Consider the following 8,781-nt stretch of genomic DNA (forward strand, 5'->3'; position numbering starts at 1 on the left):
ACCCGCCTGCTTGGACAATTTTCACCTTGTTTCCTATCTTCCCTTTTTGGGTAAGGTGGTGAAAAATGTGGTTGCCTGGCAGCTTCAGAGGGTCCTAAATAAAAAAGATTACCTGGACTTCTTTCAATCAGTATTCAGGCTTGGTCATTGGACCAAAATGGACATTGGTCACGCTTGGTCTCTGATGAAAGTGTGATTGGGGTAATGCAACCATCCTTGCTCTCTTTCACTCTTTGGCAGTGGCCTTCAGTACCATTGACCATGGTATCCTTTTTTGCTGCCTATGAGGGCTGTGGCTGGGTGGCATTGTTTTGTGCTGTTTCATTTTCCCAGGCTGTTCCCAATCAGTATCAATAGGGAGTGAGAGATTCAGCCCTCAGCCACTATCCTGTGGCATGCAGCAGGGCTCAGTACTGTCTCCATTCCATTTTAACATCTACATGAAGTCACTGGGTCAGACCATATGTAACCATTATTTAAGCTATCTAAATTATGATGATCCAACTCTACTTTTCACCTCTGGTGGCCCACGTGATGCTGTTGCTACCCTCTCATGATGCCTGGAGGCTGTGTAGGCCTGGAAGGAGGACAACAGGCTTTGACTGATCCCTGGCAAGACCAAATGGCTTTGGGTGCATGGTGTCCCAAGATCCAGGATTTTGACATCTATAGCTTTGGATTGCTTAGCACTACCCCAGGCAGATCCAGACCTCAAATTGGAGGGTCTCCTGGACTCGTGACTCCTGCTTGAAGAACAGATGGCAATTGCAGCTAGGAGAGCTTTTACACAATGTCATGTTGTGTACCAGTTGCAGCCCCTCCTGGGTCAGGAGTGTCAGCACTTGGTCTCTCAAGCCCTATTCATCTCACGGCCGGACTATTACAACACACTCTATATGGGGCTGCCCTTGAAAAATATTTGAAAGCTACAGGTAGCACGGAGCGCAGCAGGGCAGGCAGTTCTTGGGGCCCAAAGGGTGGCCCATGTAACACCACTAAGTGAGCTGCCCAGGCTACTGGTTTGCTTTCAGATATAATTCAAGGGGTTGGTAATCATCTTTAAAGCCCTTCATGGCATTGGTCCAACATCCAGGCTACTTGAAAGACAATCTCATCCCACTGGGATTGGCACGCCCAACCTGTGCTGGCAGAGGAGATGTGCTGTGGGCCCCATCAGCCAGAGTGTTCTGGCTGGTGGGGTCCAGGAGAAGGGCTTTCTCTGCCAGCACAGGCTGAGCCTTCCCTTTGGAACATCCTGCCCTCCCTCCCCCCTGAGTGGGGTTGGCTCCAACCCTCCTGACTTTCCACAAAAGCTTAAAGACTTGACTCTGCCTGTTGACTTGGAGCTCCAGTGGAGGGTTTTCAAATTTGGGGTGGCTGATAGATTAATAACAGATACAACCTCCTCACTTCTCATCCTACTCTCTCCATCCCTCCTCATCTTTTAGTTAGGGCTGAATAATTGGATCCTAGTATTTTATTTCTATCATCTAGGTTTTGCATAGTTTTATCTTTTAATATTGTAAGACGCTCATAGTTACTCTTGTGCTATGTTGGGTGGCCAATACATTGTACAAATAAATAAACAAATACACAAATGAACAAATGAATTGAGTTTGGAAAGATTTAAATATTCAGAGGACAGGTGGCCATTGACCTCTTCCAAATCATTGAGACCCTAAACTAGATAGACAGTATTAGAAGACCCATTAAGCTCTTTATAGGGTTAATTGAACCACATGCTCCTTTATTTTATTCCCTGACCCTCAACAACAATGGCCCCATAATCCAGATCTGTGTCTGACTGCAAGACATTGTTCTTGAATCACCTCACTGCTAATCTTTGTTTAACCAGGACGAGGAATTTGAAACAATGACAGCCCTCCAGTTACAGCTTATTGAATAATTTCCATTACATAAAGTATAGCTTATGTGTTTGCACATAAATTCAATCTAAAGAGGAAATGGCCATAGCGTATATATTTAACAGGATATCAAATATTTAGAATACTTCAGAAAATATTTTCATTTTAAGCAGTCAGGAATAGGCAAAGAATCAGCAATAAGAAACTCTTTGATATCTTATCAGCCGAGCTCCATAGATAAAACTTTGCAAGTCCAAAACTTTACATTGTGATCTGTACAAAGTTATTTACCCATTGAATTGTTTTCTCTTTCTATTACCGCTCCTGCAGTAGAATCAATGCACATATATATGCAACTGTACAAAGGATTAGCTAGCCATAGCTCAGTTTTTACCTCAGCTGCACCAAAGGTAACATTCAGGTTTTTTTCGGGCGTAGATTTAATTCGTTCTGTTCTTATTTATACCATAAATATATAGAACAAAAATTCTTACAGAGAGTGGACCTCATATTCTAAATTAGAGGAAGAAAGGCAAGCTTACTATGCCAAAGAAAACAAGGTTTTAATTTTATTACTGTGTTACAATTATTATGATTGTTAGTATTATTTTGAATTATTTCATATTCCTTAGCCTGAACATATTAGAGAAAAATCCTATAGCAAGAACTAAGGAGGGCTGTTGCACTGTTTCCAGATGATGGTGGACCACACGTTCCAGCATCTATTAACATTGGCTAGGCTGGAGGTTTACATTTTGCTACCTTTTCTATATAAGAATCAGGATCTTTTTATGAGGAGCATTTCCCATTACAAATATAGACAATTCTTAAAACATAATGTCACAAAGCATTTAAAACACAGTTAAGATAATGGTCTTGCGAGGGTATATATTTTAATTGATCTTAAACATATTGAATATCTCCGAATATTAAATTGTGTTATGTACTAAGGTGCTTCTTCCAGATTCATTGAACACAGAATCTTTTGTGAAAATGTAAAAAAAACGATACTCTGAATATCTAACGATCCCGATTTCCAACTCTTGATTGCAGGCAATCTGTTTCCAGAAAAACAATGAGGAAAATAATCTTGTGTGTTCTTGCTGTACTGCTTTGGTCACAAGGTAAGTTATCAGCAATGATCACTCAACACTGACCTTTTCCAATTCACAGACCCAGTCACTTCCTCTTCAAACTGAGAGGTCCTAGATTGGAGGTCCTACATGCAGAAGCTAGCAGAAGCATGTTTGAGATCGAAGGAGATTTGGTGGTATTTGGGGCACAATGCCCAGCACTCACCAATTCTACCGTACTCATGGCAGTCCAATTCAAGTGCTTCACTGCAATTACAAGAACCAGTTGTTAAAGTATTGTGTACAACAGAGCTACGTCAAAGATGAATATTTTTCCTGCCTTGCCTAAAGCTATATGGACTTGACTTTTTAAACTTTCATAGTCAAGGAATGTCAAAGAACTCAAAGCATATTATTTAAATACGACAGTTTCCTTATCTCTTGCTTTTAATGATTTTGTCCACTGCTTTCCACTGAAAACTGTAATTTAGGCTATTTATTGTCTCCACCTAGTATCTTTCATGGACCATCTGTCTAGAATGCCTTCTCCATTTCTTAAAACATGTCAGAAATAACATTTTTAACATTTTAATCTGCTAGGCAGGAAAGTTGTGAATGTACAATTCTGATTCCAATCTGTATTTCCCCTTCTCCTCATCAGCATATTTAGCACATACATTTGTGTGGTATAAATTGCCTCCCTGGGGCCCTATGTAATTATTGTGTGACATGTAACATATGCAGAAGAATGTATAACAGAAAAAGTATATACATTATTTTTTAAAATTGTTAAATTCCTAAAGAGAAGTTTCATATCATAAATCTCTAATAGCAATTTTGTCAAAATTTATACCTTCAATAATAATATAACATCAGAAGAAAATGTATTTTATAATTGTTAGATTCTTAAATAGGAAGATTCATATTTGAATTATCTAATAGAAATTTTAAATAAAATTTATACTATCAATTATAAAATAACATACAAACTAAAAAATAAAATAATAAATAGAAAATGAAAGTGTCAGGAAAAAATGAAAGAGAAAAAAATAAGAGTAAAAATAGAATAAGGAAAAAGAAAAGAAATATATAAAAAAATGACTTCCCACTTCTCAACAAATATAAACAATTATAATAACTAATCAGTTTTATTTAAAACACAACAGATTATCCCATCTTCCCATATGCCACCTCACACATTCTATCTATTTAGGTCGTAACTCTTAAAATTAACTTCTGGGTCTGTTGTTCCGAAATATCCTTCAACATGTTCCATATTAAAATATTTTACCCCATTCTGAAACAAACAAATCAAATTTAAGCATTCTTCTCTTTGAATGTAATCTTTACTTTGTTCTACTTCTCCCTACTGCCCCATCTTCAAACTCCCATCCTATCATTTAAAAATCAAAAGAATTAAAAGCAAAAGCATTGTCCCACAGGAAGAATTCTTACAATTAATTCCAATCTCTTATTTTAAATCAACATGGACCTTTATTCCATTTATAAGTTTCCAAATCAAAATTCTAATCATCCTTATGCTGTTTTTTTTTTAAAAAAAAATTAATAAACTTGTATTTTGCAGTTCTTTCACTAGGTGTAGGAGACTCATTTGGTGTTTTTAGACTTGTTTATCCCAAAGTTCCCAAGAGCTGAAAAGCAGTTAACAAACATTTTTTAAATATGAATTGAAAAGGAAGTATGCAAACACAACGTTCTAACAGTTTGTTCTACTTCTTCCTACTGTCCAAGTTTCAAAGTCCTATCATTTAAAAATCAAAAGAATTAAAAGCAAAAGCATTGTCCCACAGGAAGAATTCTTACAATTAATTCCAATCTCTTATTTTAAATCAACATGGACCTTTATTCCATTTATAAGTTTCCAAATCAAAATTCTAATCATCCTTACGCTATTTTTTTAAAAAAAAATAATAAACTTGTATTTTGCAGTTCTTTCACTAGGGGTAGGAGACTCATTTGGTGTTTTTAGACTTGTTTATTCCAAAGTTCCCAAGAGCTGAAAAGCAGTTAATAAATTATTTTTTTAATATGAATTGAAAAGGAAATATGCAAATGCAACGTGCTAACAGTTTGAGCAAGATGGCTATTCCCTCTTCTCCCATAGCCATAAACATGCCAGAGAGAACACTGTCATATATATGATAAGGAGGAGACCTGTGGCTCAATGGCTAAGATGTTTGCCTAAGATGCAATACAGCACAGGTTCGAATCCCAGTAAGGGTATGGCTAGCTGATGAGAGCTAAATAGCTTGAAATAGATCTATACTAGTCTCCCTTTATTTATTTATCAGCACAAATAAAACACACACACACACACACACACACACACACACACACACACACACATATATATATATGTATATATGTATATGTATATGTATAAGAGCCAAGGTGGCGCAGTGGTTAAATGCAGCACTGCAGGCTACTGCTAGATCAGCAGGTCAGCGGTTCAAATCTCACCGGCTCAGGGTTGACTCAGCCTTCCATCCTTCCGAGGTGGGTAAAATGAGGACCCAGATTGTTGGGGGCAATATGCTGACTCTCTGTAAACCACTTAGAGAGGCCTGAAAGGCCTATGAAGCAGTATATAAGTCTACTGCTATTGCTATTGCTATATATATATATGTATATATATATATATGTATGTTATATTTATGCTGATAAATAAATAAAGGGAGACTAGTATAGATCTATTTCAAGCTATTTAGCTCTCATCAGCTAGCCACACCCTTGTTGGGAATCGAACCATACCAGGGGTTGTGACTTTAAATATATATATATGTATATGTATATGTATATGTATATGTAGATGTATATGTATATGTATATATGTGTGTGTGTGTGTGTATATATATATATATGTGTGTGTATATATATATGTGTATATACATATATGTATATGTATATGTGTGTGTGTGTGTATATATATATATATGTGTGTGTATATATATATATGTGTATATATATGTATATGTATATGTGTATGTATGTATGTGTATATATCTATATCTATATCTATATCTATCTATCTATCTATCTATCTATCTATCTATCTATCTATCTATATATATATATATATATATATATATATATATTGTTACATAGACAACATATACACACAACAATGGAGAAACAAAAACAAAAAAGAAAGAAGGAAAAAAAAAACACAAAAAAAAAAAAAAACCATCATCGCATACAGCATGTCGTTTGGTTACAGGTGTTTTAACATTCATCATTCTTATACATTTATTATTTCATTTAATAGGTTATAATTTAGTATCATTTCTTATTCCCCTACCTGTGGCAATCCATCCCAACTACATTTCCCCCCACACACACCGTATCTCTCTGTTATATATATACTTAATACACACAACAACAATAATAATAATAATAAAAAAACACACCCACAAAAAAGAAAAGAAAAAAGAAAAAAAACACAAAAAGAAAAACAAACCATCATTACATATAGCATGTCGTTTGGTTACAGGTGTTTTAACATCCACAACCTTGAATAATATTTACCATATCAGAGTTTTCATCTAGTATAACTAAATACCTCACTTTCATTCTTCAATATATATTCAGTTACCATTAGTATTATTTTTCCCCAGAAAATATACTTATGTTCATTATTATCCTTGTACTTCATACTTTCAAACAGTGATCTTATTCCTTCATTTTTTCAACAAAACGCCACTACATATATGTACCAGTTTTCAATTATTCCCTTATTAAAATTATTTATCAGCAGCAAAATATCATTATAATACGTTCTTAACATTATACATTATATCACCAGACCTCTATTAAATATACATAAAATCATTATTATCCTTATCCTTTTTAAAGCAAAAAATTCTAAAATATTCAATTCATTGATATATTAATTTTTCATTGTATCATTGTTAGTTTATTTCACAGCATAGTTGTATCATCATTTAACTTCTTCAATTAAAGCATAAGTATATCATGTTTCATTTCCAGGTTCCCCCCCCCCCTAGCCACCGATAAAACAAATCCCATATCTTATAAAATTGCTCATCCTTTTGTTCTCTAATTTCAAGTGTCAATTTACTCATTTCAGCACAGTCCATTATTTTTCGGATAACTTCTTCCTGTTTTGGTATTGTTTCATTTTTCCAATTTTTTGCAAATACAATTCTGGCTGAGAGAACACTGTCTTATGGGTCTCTTGTAAGCAGGAATTGTCTGGAGTCCTTGTGAGCAATCTCAAGTCCTTTCTTTTTCTGGAGTGGAATTATAAAGAGAATTACTACTATGTGGTTTTTCATTCTGCCCTGGCCAGCGATTCCACTTTTAGCAGCACTGTCTTCAGTTTGCCATTCCCTCCTCCCAGAGGTCTGAATTCTCAAAACTTACCAAATTTGAAATTGAGATTTTTGAAATTTCTAAAATCTTTGATGCAAATAATTTTAAACTTTTTTACTCCCAAATCCCATTGAAGTAACATTAGCTAAAAATAGCTGATGGAAATTAGTAATTGAGTTGCTCTCTTTCAGCTGTGGATGCTCTGGAATGTTATTATTGTCCCAATGGAGGAAACTGTTTTAGCACAACTACCTGCTCTGGTAATCAAGACCAATGTATCACCATATTCTTTACAGGAGATGGTAAGTATGGGGTGAACAAATAATTATATTTAGTTCTTTAATTTTTTTCGGAGGGGACTTCAATGAGCTTTGAAAAAGGCTATGGAGAATCATTAATGGACAGAACCAGTTGGGAGAAAATTCCAAGTCTCCAAATTGCACAAACTTTACAAAAGATGCAGCTCTATGAAGGATGCTATTTTCCACTTGAGTTGCTAAGTGTCTTTTTCAAAGGCTGTATAAGGCCTTATTCAGTAATAGATGGGTGGAATACCCGTGGTCATCTTCGGAAAGGTCCCACAGATGGATGAGTCAAATAAATGAGCTTCAAACATGGAACATAATGACCCTTGGCTTGAATCTGAAGTAAACTATGTTAACCGATTCCCCAAATAAAAAGAAAATGTTTTTCCCCCCAATAATATGATGATTAATTTTTCTCCTGGAAGTGTTCGCAAGGAATATTGCTCTACAAGTCCTGATCTTTACTAACTCTACTTGTGTAAGAGCCATAGCCTTCACCTCAAGAGGCCCATGAGTCCTAGGGTGGGTTTTATTTCTACTTCTCTCTGAACCTAGGCAATAGTTTGTTATCATTGTTACTGAGCCAGTCATTATGGCAATAAGTCCAGGGATCATGTGGCCCAGGATGCACCTTTCAGGACCGAAAGAACTCTAAAATACCGTATTTCCACTGCCTATCAAAATGTGCATTAGTGTCTCAGGTATCCAAACAAACAGAACTGACTAGATTATTTTGGACCCTGGAACAAAGGTAAGTGTTGCCCTAAGTATTGCTCAAAAGAACAAGAAGGGACAATTCTTTATCAACAGTTTATGCAATGTTACTCATTACTTCAGGTTCAGGCTCCTCTACAAGATTTTGATGATGGTGCAACCAAAAGGCTTAATAGTGGGATTGCCAATGCATTACCAGACAACTTGCTGATTTTTTCATATATTGGGGTTGTTTTCACGGGAGTAGATAGGTCATTTTGAGATCTCACCACCTTGCCCCAGTCTCAGTCTTGCTGTTCACATTGTTCACATGAAAGAAACAAGAATTTTGAATAATGTGGATGTGCTGCATGCCTGGCCCAGCCTCCAAAATGAAGGAAGGGTAATCTATCTAGGAGCTTCCATTGTTAACAAAGGACAATGTTGGTGAAGTGAAAAATTAAATTTATTTTTTCCATAAGCAACCAGAAG

General features: G+C 35.7%; 1 long non-coding RNA gene across 1 annotated transcript; it reads left to right on the forward strand.

Moving 5' to 3' along the window:
- Nucleotides 1–2,241: 2,241 nt before the first annotated feature.
- Nucleotides 2,242–7,581, forward strand: LOC116518571. The gene is made up of 3 exons (XR_004256569.1): nucleotides 2,242–2,275; nucleotides 2,919–2,989; nucleotides 7,483–7,581. It is a non-coding gene; the product is annotated as an uncharacterized LOC116518571 (long non-coding RNA).
- The last annotated feature ends 1,200 nt before the right edge of the window (nucleotides 7,582–8,781 follow it).

This window comes from Thamnophis elegans, chromosome 1 (genome assembly GCF_009769535.1).
Source record: "Thamnophis elegans isolate rThaEle1 chromosome 1, rThaEle1.pri, whole genome shotgun sequence".
Lineage (NCBI taxonomy): Eukaryota > Metazoa > Chordata > Lepidosauria > Squamata > Colubridae > Thamnophis > Thamnophis elegans.